This window comes from Colobus angolensis, unplaced genomic scaffold (genome assembly GCF_000951035.1).
Source record: "Colobus angolensis palliatus isolate OR3802 unplaced genomic scaffold, Cang.pa_1.0 Scaffold194, whole genome shotgun sequence".
Classification (NCBI taxonomy): domain Eukaryota; kingdom Metazoa; phylum Chordata; class Mammalia; order Primates; family Cercopithecidae; genus Colobus; species Colobus angolensis.
In genome coordinates, this window is record NW_012115088.1 from 4,073,272 (window position 1) to 4,098,230 (window position 24,959).

Genomic DNA, 24,959 nt, shown 5'->3' on the forward strand with positions numbered 1-24,959 from the left:
TCTTCTTCTTCTTCTTCTTCTTCTTCTTCTTCTTCTTCTTCTTCTTCTTCTTCTTCTTCTTCTTTCTTCTTCTTCTTCTTCTTTTCTTCTTCCTCCTCCCCCTCTTCCAGACAGGGGTCTCACTATGTTGCTTAGTCTGATCTGCAGCTCCAGAGCTCAAGCTATTGTTCTGCCTCAGCCTCCTGAGTATTTGGGACTACAGTTGCATGTCACAGCACCCGGCTACAGCCAGCTTTCCAAGGTGCCCCTCACAGTTGCCCTCTGAGCAATAACTCAGGAAAGGACCAGTTGGAGCGAAGATGGGAGCTCAAGAAAAGTGTCAGGATACACCTTGCCACCTCCTTCTTCTAGCCCTTCCTTTTGTGATTTCTTCCCACTCCAAAATTTCCCATAATATTTATTTGCATACATTTTCCCCAAAATAAGAAAGACTAGGCATATTGAGAGGACCACATTCACCTACCTCCCTTCCCACTTTAGAATAACATCATTGTTCTATCCTGTGTATTCCAGTATAGCACACACACATCTTAAGTGCAGAGCTTAACTTTATTGCAACATAAGGGAATTTCAGGGTAAAAACTGCATTCGCGAGGTCAATCACACATGGGGCTCAGGTTACTCACCCTGACATGGTTTAAAGCCTTATAGCAATTCCTTGTAGGTACTGCCTGTTATCACTCCCTTGGCTGTCTGTCACCCTTGCCTCAGGCTCCAGCCTTAGCCTCAGCTTCTTCTTCTTAATGCACCTGCCAGCCCAAGAAATGGGTCGTTTCCAGATTCTGCAGAACGAGGCTTTTTCCTGTCTAAGTCTCAGAACATCCTTATCAGCATCTCACACAGACTTCAATCTCTGCAGTCGGCTTGTGTCCAGGGTCCTAGTCCCCACCACTGCTTCCTCTTTATCCTCTCCATCCAATGCCTTCTCCTGTGCATTCCCACACTCCTGCCCTCTGGCACGTACAGTTTCGCATTTGTAATTTATGCTTCTATCTGCTTACACGAAGAGGAAGTGACAAACCGGATTTGGCACATATCGAATTTCTTGGACCATGTTCATTTTTTTTCTGTGTCTGGAATCCACTCTTTTCTAGCAAAAACTTTCTTAAGATTTCAAACACCAACCCCAACACTCTGAGTTTACGTGCTTGAATGACTGCCTTTCCCTGTGCTTGAATGACTGCTTGTCCCTGGGGCTGAAGTCACAACATTCAGGTTATTATTAATGATTGTCAATCACCGTCTTTTTGGGTCCCTGATGTTTTGCCTTCATATAATTTAATATTTATATTTAAACACAGAAACTTAGGCAACTGTCAGAGTCACTCCTCAGCTAATGCTCCCTGGAAAGGGCATATGCTTTTTGCTTGCTCAAGGCAGATAATACTGAACAAGTGCTTCAGAATGTTCATGCTGTAAAAGACTCTCAGAAAAGGAAGGAGAAATTGAATGATACTGAGTCCTTACATATGCAGGACACGGCTATTTCCTTTCAGATTTTGTAATTCCTATACTGGTCATTTTAGTTCTAAGTAAAGAAACCAGGCTTAAAAAAAAAAAATCACAAAACTGTAGAGCTAGGTTTTGGACCCAAGTCAGTTTGTCTCCAAAAATTCATGCATTCTCTCAAAAGAATATAAATGCATTGTATATAAACGCTAAATAGTAAAACCCAGACATTAATTACATGGAGGCAGTTTACATTTTCCTGCAATTTACACCTTTTTTTTTCCAGACTAATTAAATTTCCTACGCTGGTAAAGTGCTTCTTCCCACAGTTTACTAGAGTTTTTGGTAAAGAGCTAAAAGAAGGTTTGCTGTGAAGCTGGCGAGGAAGAGAAGATTGAGATTCCAATAAAAACTTGTTAACTGGCGTGCAACACCGTGCCTATTAAGAGTAGAACAACTCTCCTACAGAATACACAGCCGAGTCTATACATTGCTTGTTAAGTACTGGCCCAAGTGCTCATGTCTCAGACTTGTCCCTTGGACCCATGCCCAAGCCAGCCCTGAGAGGGTTGGAACAACCCCCCCGCCCCCGCGGAAAACACTGCTGGTTATTTAGAATCTAGGGCATCACAATGAACATGCCTCAGTATTTTCATAAGGTATTACTACTGTTGTTGTTCTGAAAAAGCAAGGCATGTGCACATTTACTTAATATATTCTTTCTTGATTTACACGTCATTGATTTTTAAATCACTTCCAGAAATTCTTAGTAAATGGGAAAAGAATTTCTCAAATAAATATGCTATCTTTTCCTCCAACAGAATGCCAGATCACTTCTTGAAAGCTCATTTCCAGATACTTCTTCAGTTCAAACTGATTTTCACAAACTTGAATCTGCACACCATAATTAGGAAGCTACTGTAGGCCAATTTATTCGGTTAATTTGCATCAGTCTAAATAATTTTTCCTGACAGATTACTTCCGTTCTAAGTACCAAGTACTTTTTAATCCTAGTCAGGTTATTGCTAAGGATAAATGATTTCACATTTCTCATAAAGATGCCTGTCATTAAGAATATTAACACAAATTCCTTCCCCTTGAATAGAAATGAGCTGTCATTTTAGCAATGTTGCTGTGTCAGCCTTTCTATTGTCAAACACAACAAATGATGGGAAAATCATTTACTCTTTAGAATTAGTCAAGTGAGGAATCCTTTGAAATGGGGGTGCAGAGTTTCGCCTGAATTCTATAATCTCGTAACAACGAGTACTGTATGTATGTTGGTAAAATGTTGTGAAATTTAATGACGACTATTTGTTGCCGTAAGACCTTCCAGACAGAATCTATCTCTGAAAAAGAATTCCCCACTCCTAAAATAGAGGTCTGATGAGCAACAGATGTGGTTTAAATGAACCCTTGTTCAACTGAACCAAGAATATATTGTGATCTGTATGAGGCACAATTCAGAAGTGAGGGGAGGTGGCTACAGCACAGCCTCAGTGTTGAGTTTGGTTGTGGGGTTTAAATATATTTATTTATTTCATAAATTTTCTCCCATAAGGCACAATGCAAATGAGCTTTTAATTAATACAATCTAATGGTCAGCGGATGGTCTTCATGCTGTTTATAAAACAATTTACATTTTTATTTTGTAGTCTAAGAATGTGTGTCGAAAAGCATTTCAATGAGTAGCCATAACCTTCAGAGTGATATATGTCCTGGCAATGATTTGTGAGTTCCACAACTCAGTTTCTCCACCTATAAAGAGAAGATTAGATGGTTGTTCAAGAATGACAACTATTTAATATTTGGAAACGACTAAATAATGAAGTGCCTGGATTCTATAGAAATGCCAAGGAGAAAAGAAGATTAATTTCAAACCGAAGTCTAGTGCAAACATGACCTTCCTATTGTAAATCTCATGAATAGGAAAGCTTTGTTTCTAGGGCTGAGACTCTGGAAATATATTAATTTTAGGTTGTTTCTGATGGCAAAAAAAAAAGGTTTTGTTTATTATAATCTCTTGCCTGTGCAAATGAGAAAAAATTCTTCCTGCTACATTTTACTGAAATAATGCAGTTAGCAAAGATTTAAATGACAAGAATAGAAGGTTCATCTTTTTGTCCCTTTGCCTCTAGGCAGGACTATAGTTAAGCCATCTCAGGAAAGAGAATAGTGCTGTTGTTCCCAAAAATCTCCAGGTGAGAATGATAAAAATTAAAAACAGCAAGAGAGAAAACTCAGGGGCCCTGAAATTAATAAAGGTCAATTCCAGCTCACATCGTTTCAGTTAAAATTTATTTCTATTTGGAAATAGCCTAACAGCAAAACTCCAACGGATGGGTTGTTTGGCACTAGCTCTCAGTGAAAATTCCATTTAGTATTACTACTAATGTCTGCTCATTTTTTATTCGCCTCCTCTTCACCCTGTTGGTGAGGGAGGGAGTCCATCCTAAGGATCTGGGGATGACCAAACACACGGCACCCAACAGTGGACAGATGAGATCCACAGCAGCTTAGAGTCACATAAACTCACAGGCCAGGGAAGGAGGATAACACATACCATGCAGGGCACACGGGGGTTGCACCGGGAACAGAGTGGACAAGCAGAGGCTGCGGGAGGCAGTAGTAACAACAGAATGCGTTGCCCTCAGGCTCCCCGGGGAAGATGTAATTGGCTTGTTTGAATAATTGTGTGGGCTAGTAAAGAAGTAAAACCCATTAGGTTGAAGACCTAGTGGAGTGAGGCTGGCCCAGCTGACAGAGGAATAAGCCAGGTGGGCATCCTTTCCTGCTGGAGGGGACATATCTAGTGAAAACAGGGGAGCTCACAGTTAGGCCTTGAGGAGTCCTGGTAAGGCTCAAAGATAATAAATACCAAGGTAACACGTGAGATTTCAGGCCTTACAAGCCGATCCATACAAACTATGCCGACTTATATGAGACTCATGTTCCCGTGACTATGCCTGATCTCTCTAAGGTCTTTCCCACACCTATTTTATCTCACAGGAAAAGAGCCACTTTTGACTAGGTTGATAAAATGGGAGTTTAAGCAGTTTTTCTAGTAGGAGGACTCTCAGGCCAAGACCATGTAATTAGCTAAATGACTCATGCAGAAGTATCCTACACTCCTGGCTTTGGTTTGAATGAAAAGAGTAGGAGAGTCCCAGGCCGGGCGCGGTGGCTCAAGCCTGTAATCCCAGCACTTTGGGAGGCCGAGACGGGCGGATCACAAGGTCAGGAGATCGAGACCATCCTGGCTAACACGGTGAAACCCCGTCTCTACTAAAAACTACAAAAAACTAGCCGGGCGACATGGGGGCGCCTGTAGTCCCAGCTACTCGGGAGGCTGAGGCAGGAGAATGGCGTGAACCCGGGAGGCGGAGCTTGCAGTGAGCTGAGATCAGGCCACAGCACTCCAGCCTGGGTGACAGAGCGAGACTCCGTCTCAAAAAAAAAAAAAAAAAAAAAAAAAAAAAAAAAAAAAAGGAGAGTCCTAAATCACCCAGACAAATTACAACTTTAACTCTTTACTTAATTTTAGTTTGTCACAAGGTAAATGTTGACAAACTTTAGACTTATAGCCAAAGGGGTTAAAAAAAAAAAATAAGTTTAGCTTGCCATTGTGGCTGTATTCCCGCCTTCCATTTTTCAAGAATACTGTCGGGACACAGAGTCAGGTCAGGGAAATGTAGATTCTCTCATTTCCCCTGGGATTTAACAAATGTCCTTTATCTAAAAGACAAAACTGGAAATGTTCAGGCTCTGTCTGAAACTACTGACCCCTTGCGTCCTTTAGATAAAGAACATCTGAAGTTAATGCTGGGCCTATCGCCCTTAGTTATACCATGTTGGACAAGGCATTTTATCTTTTGGACCCCAAGTTCCATCCTTTTCTTTTCTTTTCTTTTCTTCTTTTCTTTCTTTCTTTTTTTTTTTTCTAGACAGGGTCTCACTGTGTTGCCCAGGCTGGAATGCAGTGGCACAATCTGGGCTCACTGCAACCTCTGCCTCCTGGGCTCAAGTGATCCTCCCACCTCAGCCTGCCAAGTAGCTAGGACTACAGGTATGTGCCACCACACCTGGCTAATTTTTTTATTTTTTGCAGAGACGGAGTTACACCATGTTGCCCAGGCTGGTCTCGAACTTCTGGGCTCAAGCGATCCATCCATCTTGGCCTCCAAAGCGCTGGGATTATAAACATGAGCCACCATGCATGGCTATACTCTTTAATGAGGAAGTTAAACAAGAGTTTTAAAATATTTTTTTTAGCAGCAAAACCATTGTCTCAAACAAAGTCTAAAGTCACTCTATAAAACAGATGGAAATAATGTTTATCCATTTGAATCCAACAAGTAAAGTCCAAGCCAGATTGCCTGGCCTCCCACACATTCGCCCGCTTCCCACACACTGCCAAGGTTCCTGAAGTACCCCTTGATAGCCTGAAACTTCTTGGAATCCAGTTTGAAAACCGCCAGATGAGATAATATCTCAGGTTTCTTTCAGCTTTCAGTAGAATAGAAAAATCATTGACTACGGAGTCAGGTAGACCTAGATTCAAATCCTAGTTCTGTCACTTTCTAAGCTGTATGACCAGACTCCATTTACCCATCTATAAAGTGAAAATAAAAATAGTTCTGCTAGGTTGAGAAGACATGTAAAGAGCATCTAGCCCGGTTACTGAAACCCCGGAGGGATTCATAAATACTAACTATAGTAAAGGTTATGGTCCTCACCTGAGCATAACAAAATGACAGACGATCCTACACTTGAACTACAAATTTGCAGTAAGATCTCTGTCATTCCTGAAGCCGAATCCTCAGGAACTTGAGGCCAAAATTATTTAAAACCTGAATTGGTTTTGATTGTTCCAAATTAGTGGAGGGGGGGAAATTCTTCTAATTCACTGAACAATTCACTGAACAATCTGTATGCGTGGAGAGCATGTACTGCACAGACACACCCCACGTCTCTGAAATGACACCACGGTCAATCCAACTAGCACAGATGGAATTTGAAGCATGTTGCCTTTACCAAAAAATAACGGGAGAAATGTCATTAAGGACACTTTAATACAAAGCCACAAGAAATTCAGTATCTTACAGCTCGTGTTCTAAATTTCACCCCATTTCATGAAACAACTCACCAGAGAGCAGCTGTTCATTTGCTAAGCTGCTGTTGTGATAGCACATATTCTTTCAATAGTGGAGGAGTCCCTCCATAAAATCAGTCCCAGAAGCCAGTGACGTCTGAAAAATCTCACCTTTGGGGAATTTTCCTGGCATTCTGTAAAGGAAGTTCCACTTACAGGTCCCCTAATGTGCAGTGGCAAAGAATCAACAGATGCCAACATTCCTGTTTGCCTCACGAACTTACATCCTAAAGTAAGCTGACTTGAGTGAAGTTTAGAGGCTCCCCTACAAGTTTTAGAAAAGCTTTCTTTTTTAACTTATGCAAGTTTACAAACCCTCATGAACCTATTGCATATATCCAACAACCATCCATATTTTAGTACCATGTAGTGGCTCTCACCTATGCCCATATAGCTGACGACAATGCAGGTAAGATTTGGTCAGCTGTCAGTTTCATTCAGTGAATACTCACTAAGCACCTGCTTTATGTAGGGCCCTGTCCTGAGCCACCAGGGAGAACAACGCAGGGTTCCAAACTTATGGAGACAGACAACGCATGAGGAATGACAACAGAGAAACAGAGTCACAGGGAGAAAAGAGAGGAAATCAGGGAAGGCTTTTGTGGGGGAGGCGGGATTTGAACTGAGCCTTGAAGGAAATGGGTGTGAGGATTGGAGTATGAGTAAAAATGGGAAATGGAGAAGTGAAAGGCCATCTTTAGAGAATGATTCACATTCTAATGTGCTGGGGGGTGAGGCGGGAGGGCGGGATGGGAAGTGGGAAATTAGTGTGGAGACAGAAATTGTGGGCTTTGAGTGCCAAGATGAAGATTTCTTTGCGTATTGGGAAGCAGTGGCAGGCGCAGGGCAGGATAATAATAATTTTAAAGAAAATATGAGTAGCAAGTCGGGGGAGGGGGAAGGGAAGCTTGGTGCTCAGAATAATCAGAACTTTCTCAGAGGACCCAGGCTCAGTGGAAAGAGCGCTCTGGTTCCTTTCATTGCTCCCACAGAGAGGAGAGGAGAGACCCAGAGAGGTTTAAAATTAGAGGGATCGACAGGGCACAGGGAACTCCTGGCCAACCATCCTCAGGAAAACAAGAGACCAGGAATAAAGAGAACTAGCAGAAGCACCTGGTCTGAGTCTAAGAAACGTCAGTGTTTACTAAGCACTTGGTCTCTGGAACGCCTGGCTTTCCAAATACCACATCTTCCCATCCACTCCATCCTGCCACAGGCAGCTACTGTGCCGGGTGCTCAGGGAGCCGGAACCGCATGCCTGGAAACCCTGAGCCTCTGCCCGCCGCCCTCCAAGCCGGCCGGCTGCAGGGCAGTTTGTTTGCCGAGGTTTGCATGCACATATTGAGTTGCCCTTTTTTTTTTCCCGCAGTTCTTTCAGCCGTGTCCCGAAATTCACCCCTAGTGTAACTTCTGCCTCTGCTCCTCCTCTTCTTGGAACTGCCTTTTGTTTGTCTGGCAGCGTTGGTTCTATGGGGGTGTGTGATGATAATAATACGCGGGCTTATATAACCGTCTTCATCTTGCGAGCACTTCGCAGACCGTCGCTAATGAATCTTGGGGCCGGTGTCGGGCCGGGGAGGCTTGATCGGCAACTAGGAAACCCCAGGCGCAGAGGCCAGGAGCAAGGGCAGTGAGGATCAGAGGCCAGACCTTCCCGGCTGCCGGCGCTCCTCAGAGGTCAGGGCAGATAAGGAACATGACTCTCCCCCTCCGGAGGAGGAAGGAAGTCCCGCTGCCACCTTATCTCTGCTCCTCTGCCTCCTCCCTGTTCCCAGAGCTTTTTCTCTAGAGAAGATTTTGAAGGCGGCTTTTGTAAGTATCGTGCTCTGCTTTTACTTTAAAAAGAAAGAAGACAAACTTTCCTTCCTGTCCCTGTCCATTTCATATTATTTATTCATTATTCATCATATTATTATTCATTAGATTCTCAGATGATGGAAAGTATGTTTCTGGCCAAAGTCCTCCACCCAAATTTGGTCCCTTGTAATGATAATAGGAGGGGAAAGAGGTTTCTGTTGATAATTAATTCACTTAACAAAATAGCACCCAGGCGAGGTGCTGAAATTGGCCACTTTGACAGCATTCTGGTGATGTCTGGCTGTTGATACACACCACACACACACAACACTACACACACACACACACACACACACACCTTTTTGCCCTTAAGAGGAGCCCTAGTTAGTCACCTGGCTTGTTAGACAAGGAGAAACGATGCCACTTCGATCTTCAGTTTCTCTGTCTTGGGTACTCACAATTTCAATCAGTTGTGATTGTTGAAAGTTTCTTTTCACACTATGAAATAAATCCCATCTTTCAGTGTAGGCTTGAAACTTGCGCTGACTTGGGTAAACTGTACAAAACACTGTAGCTATAGTGAACATGTGAATTTTTGTTAAACTTTTCACTGCATAACTGAAGGTTCTAATATTAACGAAACATGGACACTAACTTTTTAAGCACAGGCAAAACTCAAAGCCCTGTTATCAAACTATGTTTCTGTAAAGAGTGCTGAATTAACAGAGTGCTCTTCTCAGAGATTATGCTCACTGCTTTGAGAAACTGCTTTTTAACAAGAGGTGAACTTAAAACTCTAGAATAACATGAAGAAAGACACAACTTCTGAATACTTAGCAACTATGACTTGCTATTTGAACAAGCCAGAAAACAAAGGGTCTATTTTGGGCAATTGTACAATTTGCATTTATAAAACCATGATTATAATTTGGTATGCTATGAGATACTGAGATTTATTGTTTTAATAAGAGTTCAGGTAAGAAAACTAAGAACTATAAATTGGTAATAATGTAGAAAAGCAAGGTCTCTCACTTTTAATGCTGTAAGTGCTGTGATTCGTTCATAAGGCTTTATCATCTTTACCTCTAGATGAATGGATGTGAAAACTCTGGATACGTGTGTATATGTTAGTGTGTATATGTGTATTTAATTATCTTCAATTCTTACATTTGTTATATCTATCTAGTGCTCAGTATGTTACACGATAGTGTAACATCCAAAATGGATCAAGTGGAGAAATTTATTTCACATTAACTTTCGGATTGCAATATTTATTCATTATTTATTAACACACATGGGAAATATTATAAAATTATGTCTTTGTTTCAGATTCTCTTTAAATGATACTTTCACTTAGAATTCTCTGTGGCTCCCATGAAATTCTAAGGTATAACTGAAGTCAAAAATAAGACTGGATTCCAGTTGCTCTTACCCCTAAATTTAAAAGTGATATTTCAACACCAAATTCTATACTTTGCCTAATTTGATTACAAAGATGAACCACATAATCTCAGCATTAGCCTCAAAGCCATACTCAATCATAATAGAAAGAACACAAGCTTTGATGCAATCTGGATTTGAGGCTTAGTTTGGTCATTATCTAGTTATATGACCAGCAGCAAGATCTTTAAGATTTTCAGCCTCAGGTTTCACATCTATAAAATAAGATCAATATTACTTATCCCAAGGAGAGGAGTGGAAAGGCCTAAAAGGAAATAATATGTGTAAAATGTCTAGCACCCAGGCTGAAAGTAGTCATATTTTAGTCCATTTTAGAGCTTTTTCATTTACTCTATTTTTTCGTCTTTCATTCAATCCATTCATTTATTGAGCATCTACTATGTACTGCATGCTAAGCAAAGCACCAGTAGTACAAAGATGAATAAGGTTCATATCCTACCTTGGAAGAGTTGGTAGTCTAAGGAGACAGACTTAAACAACAGATGATTTTCAAAACAAGATAATAGCAAAAATACAAATGTGTTCAAGATTAAGAGTCAGCACTGAAGCCAGAATGGTTCCCTCTGCCTAGTAAAAGTCAAAGGAACTTTTCAGAGTTTTTACATGATAATCAGGAGGTGTGGAAGGACATTCTAGAAGAGCAGAGCACTGGAGAGCAAGAAGTAGAAGAAAGCCTGGGAACAGGAACTGGGTCAGATGGTGCTGGAGTGTTTAATTTGGGAGGCTGGAGGTCCAGTAGGGGCCCAGTCATCAGCATTTGCTGCTTCATGCTGAGGTGTTTGGACCCATTAAGTTTAGCAAAAAAAAAAAAAAAAAATCATCCATGGACCAGCCTCTGATCTGCATACAGTTTATTTTCCTAGGTCACATTAAGATAAGAGTTTATTTGTGCCCAAATGTAAATCCACTACATCACTAAACAATTGTTTGGTTCAATGGACTATTTTGATTATTTGTTTGTGGCAAACCCATCTCAGTGATGGAAGCATTGTAGCTGAGCTCTTTTCAGGATTACTTTTTAATTAGTGGGGACACATTAGAGGACTTTGTGTGAGGCTGAGAAGACCAGGAGTAAACAAGTCTTGTGATTTAAGTTTTGGAAAGATTTGATGTAGATCATCTAGTATCCCATATAAGTGTGTGCTGGGCAAAGACCTAGGGCTGGGGCTAGCAACACTCTAGGAGGCCAATTAAGAGACTATTGCAGGTCAGGAGCAATGTCTCAGGCCGGTAATCCCAGCACTTTGAGAGACTGAGGCAGGCAGATCACTTGAGCTCAGGAGGACGAGACCAGCCTGGCCAACATAGTGAAACTCCATCTCTACAAAAAATGCAAAAAATTAACTGAGCATGGTGACACACACCTGTAGTCCTAGCTACTCCGGGGACTGAGGCAAGAGGATCGCTTGAGCCTGGGAGGTGGGGGCTAGAGAGAGCTGTGTTTGTGCCACTGCACCCCAGCCTGGGTGACAAAGTGAGATCCTGTCTCAAAGAAAAAAAAAGAGACTATTGTAGTGTTCCAGTGAGAACTGCTGGGAGCACTGGGCAGTGTAGGTGGACAATAGGGCACAGATTCCAGAGATATTTAGATGGTAGAACATTCTTGACTCAGGACTGGATGAAGAGAATGGAGAAAAGGAAACTTTCATAATATTAGTTTTGGGCTTGGGCAACTGGGTAGTTGTAATAGAATACCATAAAACAAGAGGAGGTACTGGTTTATAGAAGAAAATTGAGTTAGTTGGAGTAATATCAGGTTGAGATATCACTAAGAGGTTAGACTGCAACACTGAGTAAAAATAAAAAGCATTTTTTTAAATATAAAATTATTGTCTGGATGTGGTGGCATGTGCCTGTAGTCCCAGCTACTCAGGAGGTTGAAGCAGAAGGATCTCATGAGCTCAGAGGTTCAAGGCTATGGTGCGCTATAATCAAGCCTGTGAATAGCCACTGCACTCCAGCCTGGGCAACATAGTGAGACTCTGGTTCTTTAAAAAAAAATGCTAGATTTTTGTCTTTGAAATTTTGAGGAGATACATAAAGACTGAGCTCTCCCTATTATGTTCTAATCCCCCCCAAGAAATGATCACTATCTGGACTCAATGAAATCAGAGCTTTAATCTTGTATCCTTGCTGCCAAATGAATTTTTTTCTCATTCCCTTTTAAATAGGAAGCCCATGTCTAGGGCAGTCTTGCCAGTAGCTATGTGTACCCTCAAAGAGAGTAATTTTTACTTCTTCAGAGACTTCAGAAATGAGCAGAGACTAAAGATTTATGAGCCAGTAGAATACTTATTCATAAAAAGCACATATGCATAAAGAAGTATACTCATCAAAAACAAGCCCTTTCCTTAACAGGGATTTTTCACTTCTCTTGAATGAGGAACTCACTCAGAGACTAACGCAAAGGAAGTCATTTCTTACCTGGTCACTATTTAGTCTACAATAATTTCATCCTTCTTCAGCGTGACCAGTAAGTTCTTCCCATACTCTTGAACAGAGCATAATTGGAATGGAGAGGTGGGTAACATTTGCAAATTTTTTAAAGATGACAACTGAAAGAGTTTTAACATTTTGAATGAATAGAAATCAATCTGATTAGCAAGCAGGAAGCTGTGACTTTTTAAATCTTGAGGTCTGATTACTTGATAACCCTGGTTTTCTTATAGCCTTTCACCCTTTCTATGCTCAGCACTTAATCTTCTAGGCAAAGCCTCTATCGGATTTCCTGGATTTCAGAGCTCTTACCCTACCTGAGCACTTCAGAGCGAATGCCATTTCTTATAAAAGGGGCTTAGCCCCAGACTTTGTGGCTAGTCTTGCAAAGTGGTATAATATTTCTTTCTGGTAGGTGAACTGTATCAACACATTTAAAAACAGATTTAAAAAGCCATTTCCACCTCTAAATATAAAAAGCCTTACCACTTATTAGAAAGATAGTATTTGACAACAATCTGAATTTCTTCCGCTTCTGATGGCTCACTTAATTCACCAAACTTTGGAAATCATCTTCGACTTCTGAAATGGTGAAAAACATTTCTATTTTTGCTAAAATGCTTTTGCCATAAAAAAATGAAGTGTCCCAAAAAGGAACTGTTAACATCTCAGCTATGCAAAATAATCACCAAATACATACTCTTGAATAAGATGACTTTGCATCATGGGAAAGTTTATTATTTAAGGAAGGAGCAAGATATATTTGGGGAAATTCCCTTTAGCACAATTGAAGTATGAAGAATATACTGAGCTTCCATATATGGTGCTGGTCATTCCACATTTAGATTTCTCAAGCTATTTAAACTCGACTTCACAAGCAAGTGCTACACCCTCACCATCTTTTTAGGTTTGCTGACATAATGATTTACTCCCAGTTGGGTGCTGCCCGAGCCACTGTGCTTTGCCTCTGCAGCGTTTGAAGAGTGGGTAGGTCGCAGCTGTGCAGTTCCCCAGACACTCGAGTCTAAACTGTTGCTGGATTTTGCTTCTTTCTGTGCTCCATGGAAAGCTGGAAGCTCCTCAACTTTCTCTTGGGTTTGGCTTCCTGTTCACATGTTTTCTGGCCTCATGTCAATTGTGTATGAAGTAATAGTCCCACATGCGTGCACCATCCACAATGGCAAGATTTGTGTGGTTCAGCACAAGTTTTCTAATGAGCACGCTTTGGGCCTTCCAACAACCCTTTAAGAAAAGCAGTTTGGAACCAGTTATTACTTTCCAAGGTGACGGGAGCAAAGAAAGAATGTTCTTTTTTTTTTTTTTTTTGAGATACAGTCTTGCTCTGTCACCCAGGCTGGAGTGCCGTGGCACAATCTCGGCTCACTGCAAGCTCCACCTCCTGGATTCAAGCAATTCTCCTACCTCAGCCTCCTGAGTAGCTGGGATTACAGGCGCATGCCACCACGCCTGGTTAATTTTTGTATTTTTAGTAGAGACAGGGTTTCACCATGTTGGTCAAGCTGGTCTCAAACTCCTGACCTCATGATCCACCCGCCTCAGCCTCCCAAAGTGCTGGGATTACAGGCGTGAGCCACCACACCCAGCCCAGAATGTTCTTAAGCAACAAGACTAAAGCCACTTTTAAGAGACAATTAAAGGACAACTGCATAGGAAAAATGAACATTTACCTTACACATCTGTCTAAATGTGTGTATGTGTAAAGTATATAAAAATGCCTTCAATTCACAGTTTAAAAATATCAGTTACTGCTTCAGCATTTTGCTAGTGATGAATGGCACTAGTGTTTCCACTAGGGACTGTTATTTTAATGACATTTCTCTGCAGTAAAATTTGATGAGTTTACAAAGTTTCAGAGCCAGGAAATGCAGCTTGGTTTCTGAACAACTGAGACAACCAAGAGAGTTAAGTTCAATCATCTAGTTGCTTTATAGCATGGATTCCTAAGTGCTAACTGCAGTAACACACTGACACAGAGAGTGAAGCCAAACCAAACTCTTAAAGTACAGCTGTTAAATTATCAAGCTTAACTTCCCGACATATTCTCTACAGGTGAAATTCTGGCACACACCCACACTTATTTGAAGATGGTAATGTCAAATGAATCGCCATACATGCCAACATTTTATAGAATTTTAGAGTAAGAAGAGACATTGGAGGTCTTCCAGTTTTACCTTATCCTTTCATTATAGGAACAGAAAAAGTGAGACTCATGAGTGCTCTCTCTCTCTCTCTACACACACACACACACACACACACACACACACACACACACACATCTGAGTTGTGCTGAGTCATTACTTACAGAAAACATCCTAAGTCTGACTTAAGCAACAGAAAGGGATGCAGTGACCCACAGCTAGGCCACTGGTTTCCTGGTCCTTTCAAATTTGTGTGGCCAGCTTCAGCACTGTGGGCTGACAATTTGTTATTGCTTGAGAAAACATTCAGAGTCTTGGAGTCTATATTTTTAACCAAAACTTGAATAAACCCTAAAACAAACCAAGGATCCATTGGTGACTCAGATCCTGATTGTCCTTTACAGTGAGGCTTAGCCACCTTCCAATAGTTACTGGGGCCACACTGTGATCCCATAAAATGGAGACGAAGCCCAAGACACAACCCTCACTCTGAGGAATCCTGAAACCCGACCGGAAAGATGAGACCATCATGTATGCAGGCCATAGAGACGGTAGTGTGTGATCATAGTTCACTGCAGCCTCAAACGCCTGGGCTCAGGCAATCCTACTACCTCAGCCTCCCAAGTAGCTGGAACTACAGGTGCGCACCACCTTGACCAGCTATTTTTTAAATTTTTTGGTTGAGATGGGGGTCCCACTGTGTTGCCTAGGCTGGTCTTGAACGCCTGGCCTCAAGCGATCCTCCCACCTCAGCCTCCCAAAGTGCTGGGATTACAGGCATGAGCCACCACACCTGACCTACACATTATCATTTTAATGATGAGAAATCAAAGTCTACATTTATAAAATTTAAGAAAACTCTGGTCTCATTTCATGAAAATGTCTTTTGACTGCAAATATGCAAGGAAGGTTGCATCTTTATTACTGGTCTAAAAAAAATCAATCCAAGTAATAGTGATTGCCGATCTTTATTGAACCTGTATTTTGTTCTAGGTAGTCTTCTAAGTTTTTCACATGAACGTTTTCATGTCATCCTCACATCAACCCTATGGGGTAGATAACATTTTAAATGTCCATTTATCAGAGGAGAATACTGAGGCATAGAGAAATTAAGTAATGTGCTCAAGGCCGCATAGCCAGTGAATGCCGTAGCCTGGTATTCCAGTATCTCATTCCAGACTCGGCTGCCTGGTAGCATATTCAGAACAGTCTCAGAAAAGGTATTCTTTTGACATCAGACGGTGCCAGCCTAACCACAGCCAGATACTTTTGACATCACATTTAGATGTAAACTTTCACTGTAGGAGATCATGAGGTGCACATACGATTATAAGCACAAACATGTATGTGTCCTCTCAGAACATATTTTACAAGTGGGCATCTGCATGATGCTTCTAATAATTTGTGATATCAGCACCATGGAGACAGGATGGAAAAGTTCTCCTGGAACTCCCCAAACCCCAGGAGGAGAAGAGCAGTGAAGGGAGTGATCTAGAGGCCTAATGGGTGAGCGGCCACATTGCAGAGGGTGGCATAAAACTAGCAATGGCGGAGTTTCACTCCAGTGGAAAGAGGGGTGATGAGAATGGAAAGAGGGGTGATGAGAGTGGTGTGGGAGGAAAGTGAATCCTGCAGTACCAGGCCAGCTCCAAGGAGGTGCTGCTGCAGCAATTTTGTGGTAAGAATGGTCCATCGAGAGCAAAGCAAAGGACCTGGGGCTTAACCCGACTCGCCAAGGCCAGCTCAGGATAAAAAGAGATTCCAGGCCAATGGAGGGAAAAAATCTGCACCTATTACCTCTGAGATCCCCCCATGTGTATACCAAGGTACAATTGTATTCACCAATGGAAAAGTATGAAAACTCTAAATAAAATGCTTTATTAAACATTAATATTTACATGGGCATGAGAAATATTTTTAAATGTAAAGGAAATTCTAAGTTGTTAAATAAGATGTCTCATTTCCCTATTCTATCTTATGTTCTCTTTTATATCATGTACACATTTACATACAGTGTGTATGTGTCAGAATGATCATGGCAGCAAGATTGCTTTGTCTGATACTTAAAACATTAAATGAGGGTTTCCTCTTATTCAAAGTGTTCAAATTTATTTTAATCACTTACATTTTTCAGCTGTCAAAAATGTGGAATATAAACAAATTTAACCACTTGGAAATGCTTACTTTGCTGCTTATCGAATAATAGCTTGCTGCAACTTTAAAAGATTCTATGATTCAGCGCATTTTCCTTTAAAATAGGTCTCCTAACCTGAAATTAGACAGCACTCAACCTTTAAACTTGGAACACTTTGTAAACTTTTAAAAAGAAACTCTTCTTTAATGGTTCTATGAAATCTAGTCAAAGCATGATATGAAATGAATCTAATGGAAAGTCTTTTCTTTGTTGGAGAAGTGGTCAAAATAGAAACTTCTACAAAAGGACCAAATCACCCACAATGCTTCAAAGACTCTTGCAAGTGATTGTAAGAAAATCGGTCTGGATGAAATTTGGAGAATATTATTCCTAATGATCACCCCCTTCGAGGCTGTGAAAGGGCAACATCTGAAAGATGAGAGGAATTGCTGATAAAACGTAACTCACGGCACTTTTGCTTTTCTCCATCGTAGGTGCTGACGGCCACCCACCATCATCTAAAGAAGATAAACTTGGCAAATGACATGCGGGTTCTTCAAGGCAGAATAATTGCAGAAAATCTTCAAAGGTACTCATCAAATTTTTATCTCTAGCTTAAACCAAGGGCCACCTGGGCACTCTATGTCACTTGAAGAGGGGAACATTTCACGGATGGGGAATTGTTAAGAACTGGCAGAAACTGAAGAGTCAATGGTCCTCTACCTTCCCATCACATTCTCATTCTTGTTGGCTGAGGGAGCTAAAAGGGGCCTTCCACGTGGCAGAGCCATGTCATGAAATCAATCCTAAGAAATGTCAGAAGAGCTATCTGAAAAATGGGAATCTAAACAATCATAAGACTATTGACATATTATTAGTTGCTCAGAAAGGAAGCTCGGGGGAATTAGGGGACAGTGTGGTAGGCCCATCATCTACAACGTACTCCACAATGTCAGGAGTGAAAACTGTACCTGATTTATTCACAGCTTGTCTTCACAGTTTCTTTCCTTGGCCAGATAAACATTAGTGCCAAGAGCTTTCATGGAGCCAGGGAGCATTGTGGCAACCCATCTCAGCAATTTCACCTTGGTGGCAAAAACATTTTTAGGGATTGTGTTCGTATGAGGGTACAACCCCATAAGCCTTTTTCAAATGTCAACTTTGAGAGTTGCTCCCCTTCGCCCCAACCAAACTAATGCAAGTAAAACATTTAGTTCCTCATTTCATTAGTCACTCTTCAAAATCATTGCTATTTGCTTGATATTTTTTTCTTTTCCTTTTTTTTTTTTTTTTTGAAAAGAAAACCCCCCTCTGTTACCCAAGTTGAAGTGTAGTGGCGTGATCTCGGCTCACTGAAACCTCCACTTCCTGGGTTCAAGCGATTCTCCTACCTCAGCCTCCCAAGTAGCTGGGATTACAGGCACCTGCCACTGCACCCAGCTAATTTTTGTATTTTAGTAAAGATGGGGTTTCACCATGTTGGCCAGGCTGGTCTTGAACTCCTAAACTAAAGTGATCCGCCTACCTCAGCCTCCTAAAGTGCTGGGATTACAGGCATGAGCCACTGTGACCAGCCTGCTTGATTTTTATTCTAAGCTTTCTGTTGGCCCAGGTTGGCTTGGAATAAGTCCTGTAATCACCAAAATGTTCATGAACCTCACCCAAAAACAATGTCTTCAAGTCTGGCCTGAATTTCAGGTTTGCCTTGGAGGGTTGTTTTATCCAGCTTCTCTTTCTAATACTTACGGAATTAAACATTTTTGTCCTCATTCTACAAGTTATATGTGAAGAAAGTGAATGGTTCAAAGTGTATGGGAGATAGGTTAGTTCTTTGACATAAAGTTATAAGCATTAGCAGTTTCTCTAGAATTCTTGGAGCTTTGTCTGAAGATGGCATGGGGTATCAACCCCAATGGCTGATTACAACACTGTATCAGATGCTTGTCATAAACGAGCTGAATCCACAGTAAGAGAAGATAAGTTGAAATCCAGGTCTCCTTACTTCAAAGTTCTAACATGAGAAGAAAACATTCTAAAACAGAAACTTCCAAAGATAAATGCTTAATAATTCAATGAACGAGTTCATTGAATAAGTTCAACGAATAGAACTGGAACTTCTCAAGAGTTATTTATCTCCTTGAATCAGCTTGTGAACATTTTCTTTGTGAAACTCTAGCCTGATGCATCAACTTTTATGTTGGGAAAAAACGAGGTTGGCCTTCGGTGCCACACCATTCAAAATTAACTGTAGAAGAGACTGGAAAACCCCTGATACTACAAGAGCACCCTTCATTTCCGAAGAGGTCCCTGAGGACCTGATTTCTCAAAGTATCTTTCTTAGTTTCTCTTGTGCTATGAAGAGGCCACTCCCCACCCCCACCCCCACCCCCAAAACGGAATCTTCCTCTGTCTCCAGGCTGGAATGCAGTGGCACCATCTTGGCTCACTACAACCTCCAACTCCCGGGTTCAAGCGATTCTCCTGCCTCAGCCTCCCGAGTAACTGTAACTACAGGCATGCGCCACCATGCCTGGCTAATTTTTGTAATTTTAGTAGAGACGGGATTGCACCATGATGGCCAGGATGGTCTTGATCTCTTGACCTCGTGATCTGCCCACCTTGGCCTCCCAAAGTGCGGGATTACAGGCATGAGCCACCGCACCCATGAAAAGGCCACTTTTCTACAATGCCATGTTGTTTATTAGCTAGCTGGTAATCTTTCATGCTGCACTTTTCTCCCCCTAATGTGTGATTTCACCGCTGTTATGCGTTTTCACTTCTCAGCACATCTTTATTATGGGAAAACACAAATAAGTGTCTAGACTGGACATGGTGGCTCATGCCTATAGTCCCAGCACTTTGGGAGGCCGAGGTGGGTGGATCACCTGAGGTCAGGAGTTCAAGACCAGCCTGGCCAACATGGTGAAACCCCATCTCTACTAAAAATACAAAAAATTAGCCAGGCGTGGTGGGGCGCACCTCTAATCTCAGTTTATGAAGAGGCTAAGGCAGGAGAATTGTTTGAACCTGGGAGGCGGAGGTTGCAGTGAGCCGAGATCATGCCATTGCACTCCAGCCTGGGCAAAAGAGCAAGACTCCATCTCTAAATAAATAAATAAGTAAATAAATAAATAAATAAAATAAGTGTCTAATGTTGGATCATTTAGATTCACTTGCTCAAATTTAACATACAGAACACTTTTCTTGAAAATCTGTGGATTCTGCATGAGACCTGGTTTCAATCTCCTTTTTTTTTTTATCTTGGGGCTGGAAAATTCAAATTTAATGTTTGGCTTCAGAGATCTCTGCCCCTTCTCATCCAACTCGAGGATTTGAGCTGAATTAGATAAGCAGCCGAGTCACTTCCCATCACTACCTCTGTATTTGTATATCCACAATCCTCCTTCTAGTCAATTTTATGGAAAGAAATTGATTTTTTTGTGTATGTGCTTGGACAGTCACATTTATAAAATAGGGACCACTGTACTGGACCTTACAGTTTCAGAATGCCACCCTGCGCATTTTTGATTGCCTCTCTACTCATGTCATTTGGGTATAAAGTTCTTTCATTTAATATCCAGAACTGCTTACCTGTAGCTCATTGAACTTGGCATAACCTCTAAAATACATAACCCAAGAGAAAGTACAAGGAGATATTATAAGCAAATCTCAGAAGCTGCCCAAGCATTTCCTATCTTTCAGATCGCCAGATTGTCTCTTGTTCCAAGGAGAGATAGGTTGTATTCACATATGAGAAGACACCAAAAGGACAATTAAATTTCACAGCTTGGGGGAGATTTTGAGGGTTCTTATCAAAAATGCTCACACCTGTGGAACAGATTGCTTTTGTGTATGCGTGTGAAGCCTGGTTTTCAGCTTAAAATACACCTGCCAAAATATGAACAGCCTTTATTGTACCTTCTGGACAATAATATTGCACTGTTGGACGAGGTTTGGTGCACACAGATGGGATAACTTAGAACTGAACTATGTTCAGTTTGTGAGAAAATTAAGACTTTTCCCAGCCTTGTTAATACCTATTTGGGATGGAAAATTTTATAATAAGGATGTCTTAGCGGTGCCTGGCACTTTATTTTTAATATTACTTTAATTTTTAAGTTAAATTTAGTATATTAATTTAAATCTAGGTGGTTTCTAAAATTGCCCATAGACTATAACAGTAAACTAAACCTTTTCAAGGAATCAGTATCAGATGTGGACCCTAAATTTATCCTTGTCTTGCTTTAAGTGCATGTTGGATACCAAGACAATGATAATTTATCTTGCTGCAGAATATAGAGACCTATATTTGGGAGTCCTAAAAAGTAGACTCTTTTCCTTCGTGATCACCCTTAGGTATTTTGAAACATTTCTCATTGAAGAGGACAATTTATTACACAGAATATCAACTCATTTAAAATTAGGTATTTGTTGTAAAAACTATATAACAGTTGCTTTAAGAGTTTTTTTTTAAATCACACACTTAACCCAAACCAACTGGTCTTTTCTGTATAAATACATACTAAGTAGAATCATAGAAAATTGCTTCTATTTAACTATTGTTGACCTACGAAAGCAGTAATTTCATAGGGTACTATCTAATATTTTACAAAATTTGAAGCATGGAGAATGTACAATGTTTATTGTTTTGTTTTCACCTACCTTTGTATCAAAACAGTTCATACAGTTTCTGCGTTGTCTTTTTAGTTCTTTTAAATTTGTGCATTGTGTTCCATTACATGGATGTGGGACATATAAGTTGCTCATGCTTTTTCTGTATAAGAGAGATAACACTAAACGCACACACGCGCACACACACACACACACACAATCAATATCTTCCTTCGTACAGCCATTCTGTTTAGTTGCATTTTAATGATGGTTTTTAAATTGTCTTCTCCTGCACCACCCTTGTATCTCTTTGAGACTAATCACTTTCACATGTGAGACTTCAATACAAATCTAAGTGATAAGCAAATGTTAGTATGTACAAGCACACACATTTGCACCCATGTATGTACATAAGAAAATGGATCTGCTTAGACCACAGTCCTCAAAGCCGGTGAGCTTATGTTTAAAGAAAATGCCAAACTCCCAATTGGAGGAGAAACATTGTGCCCATCAGACTGTGCCATCTTTTGCAGGCTCCTCTCTCTTCCTTTCTGACTGAGACCTGTCTCAGCAGATGGCTCTGTCAGTATGCTTTGACTGCCAATAAAATTGTGCTTTGCCTGATATGGCGAGGAAGCAAACTTCAGAGATGTTGACCGACCCAAGGAAAACCCTTTGCTCTTGCCATAATGATACATTTAGACAGGAAGTTAAGAGACAAATAGCTCATCCCCCGGCAAGGAAAGGAGTTTAATTATGATGAGGGTGAGGACTGGGGGACATTCACAAGTGGATATTAAGGAAAAAGAATGGGATGATGTCAATCTTTACTGAGACAGTCACTGAAATGAAATCAGGTCACACAACAATGGTCTTGTTCTATGCTCAAAAGCGCAAGTTGGTATGAGACATTACTTTGCCATGATGCTCTCAGGAAGGGCCTAAAATGAAATCAGGTCACACAACAATGGTCTTGTTCTATGCTCAAAAGCACAAGTTGATATGAGACATTACTTTGCCATGATGCTCTCAGGAAGGGCCTAAGGGGCCCTGCTCACATGAAACTATTTCCCCAAACACCTTGAAGACAGGTTAAAAAGTGCAGAATCATTCCATCCAGTGCTGGAATGGCCCACACTGGGCCAATATTTGTTTCAGATCACCATGCCACAGTTTAGGATAGAAAAAGTGTCTGGATTCTTACAACACCATGAATTCAAAGAAGCAGAATATAGCTGTTCAATATGGTATCAGGCCAGATGTTTTAAATAGGTTCCTTTTTTGTAGGATAATTTTAAATGGCATACTGAAATTAACATGGAATATATTCCTCAGTAGAAGGTTTCAGGAAGTCACTTCCCAAGAAGAAATACGGCCTTGTATCATGGTAGAGAATTTGTAGGGCTGATTAATTCCGCTTACAGAGGAAGCATTTGATCTATGTTGATCTTGAGTCCTCAGTTCCAATGGCAAATATTCAATTTTAGGTTCCTTTTCTCAATGGTGTCCTAATTTGACCGCATTTATCTGCTTAGATTTCACAAGAGTGCATCATAATTATAACTGAAGATTAGACTTTCTAAGAAGCCATTCCTGGAATAATTAGGTGGAGGGGTCAAATCCTGTTACTAAGATTCTGTCATTGCATTAAATAGGGCTTAAAACAAATAAGCCATTGGCTGAGGCTTTTTTTGAGGATATTTTTACTGCAGGAATATTTATAATAGGAGAATTAAAATGCTATGGGCTCTTTACATTGGTATCTGCAGTTTAGAGAATTTGCAAAAAAATATTATTTTGTAGTAAACCACTGGTCTTCAGGTGTACGTACATATTGAGACATGAGGTCCTTCTCTCTCTTGCAGATTACATGAAAATGTAAAAAAAGTGGATTACAGTGGAAATTCATATTTGTTTTCTGATTTTACTCTCAAATTATTCAAGAACTTTGTGTCATAATCTGGCATGTAGGGGAAGTTGAGATGTGTATGGGACAAATCTAGTTGAAAACTGCTTTGGATTGTGGCCATCAGAATGAAAAGAGGCACATTTTGAAGAAGCCCTTTTTTGGCAGATACTAAAGTAAACCTCAGGGATTCCTGCTACCCTTATTTTTAAAAAGAAGGTAATTCAGCTATGGGGTTTTTGAGAGAGGATAATTTTTTTTTTTAATTTTTTTTTTTTTTTTGAGACGGAGTTTTGCTCTTGTTGCCCAGGCTGAAGTGCAATGGCACGATCTCAGCTCACCTCAACCTCAACCTCCACCTCCTGGGTTCAAGCGATTCTCCTTCCTCAGCCTCCCAAGTAGCTGGGATTATAGGCATGTGCCACCATGCCCAGCTAATTTTGTATTTTTAGTAGTGATGGGGTTTCTCCATGTTGGTCAGGCTGGTCTCGAACTCCCGACCTCAGGAGATCCACCTACGTCGGCCTCCCAAAATGCTGGGATTACAGCCATGAGCCACCGGGCCTGGCCAGGTAATTATTTAAAAATAAAAAGTGACTAAAATATTTCCAAACAAATTGTCAGCACCATCGGAAGTTCTCAAGTTTCCAAGAAAATGCTTAATATTATTTTCTATTTGTTTATTAGTAGCCTTTAAAGAAATCTAAGTCCATTATCTGTAGGTGGTTGACACTAGCACTAAAAATACAGGTGTAATTTTAAGCAAATTCATTATTTACAAAGCAAATAAGAGAGTCCTGGCATCTGACAATGGGATTCACCATAAAATTAATTTTAAAATTACTGGGTCTTAAATTTTTATCCAAAAATGATTTGATGCATTTCTGCATTAAAAACTGCATTTATTTATTACACGAAGTATGAATACCCCAGGAGATTAAATCCATCCTGCCCTATTCATGGGAGCCTGATCTAGCCCGAGATATAGGTGTGATGATGCCCGACAGGACACGGTGGCCATAGGAGAAAGGTTAGCAGCCACTCAGAGCGGTCAGCACTGTGCTGGAGGGATTGTAGGTATTGTGAGTATCTCCCTTGATGGTAAGTAGCCATAATATAATGAATCATAGGATTCTTTTCTCCAAAGAACACTTTGCTTAGAGTCAAGATATCGGCTCTGGTTTTAGGCATCTAATATACTCTATAATTTCCTACAAAATTAGAATGTACTTGTCCCATTTCCCTCACTAGGATGTGGTAAAGACCAGGAACATAAAAGCACTTGTAGGGGGAGTAGACATATGAAGTCACTCAAACACAACCGATTGTTATTGTTGTAATATTTAAAGGATAAGATATTACATGGTGATCATTAGTTCCCATCATAACTGTGCTATTCCCATCACCTTATTTCTCTCTCATTATCCTTTCAGTTTTATGTCTGTGCCTGCCAGTAAACTAATCCCAATGTGTATTTTTTAATGGTTGGCAAAAATTCAAAAATGTTCTTGAAAAGAAGGAAGGCCATAGAATTGCCAGGATTATAACTATGTATTCAGTGCATTAAAAATAAAAAAACAAAATAACAAAATAAAATAGAATGAAAAATCTTTACTAGCTTAAGCATTGAAAATGAAAGTGAAAAATATTAGCACATTCTTTTGTATATACTTGTTGGAATTCAGCTAAAGGTTGACTTCAAATCATCTTTAGGATTAGAAAAAATTTCTATGATTAATTCGCTTGGGACAGGTGCTACCGCTTTTAATATTTGTTGATTGGCTCCCATTGGGCACTAAAGTGATTGAGAAATTATCATCATTTGGATTCCCCAAACAGAGGCCAGAGACAAAA

The 24,959-nt window shown here is 40.6% G+C and overlaps 1 protein-coding gene across 3 annotated transcripts in view; it reads left to right on the plus strand.

Annotated features, from left to right (window-relative positions):
• Nucleotides 1–24,959, plus strand: part of SULF1 (sulfatase 1) — a 196,784-nt gene that overhangs the window by 18,091 nt on the left and 153,734 nt on the right. Inside the window, exons 1-3 of one of the 3 annotated variants that reach the window (XM_011940922.1) lie at nt 7,962–8,413; nt 12,218–12,379; nt 17,083–17,177. The gene's annotated coding sequence lies outside the window, so the exon portion shown is untranslated. Of the gene's footprint in view, nt 1–7,961; nt 8,414–12,217; nt 12,380–17,082; nt 17,178–24,959 lie in introns of those variants that run through there. The other 2 variants (XM_011940920.1, XM_011940921.1) reach the window with 2 other exon arrangements.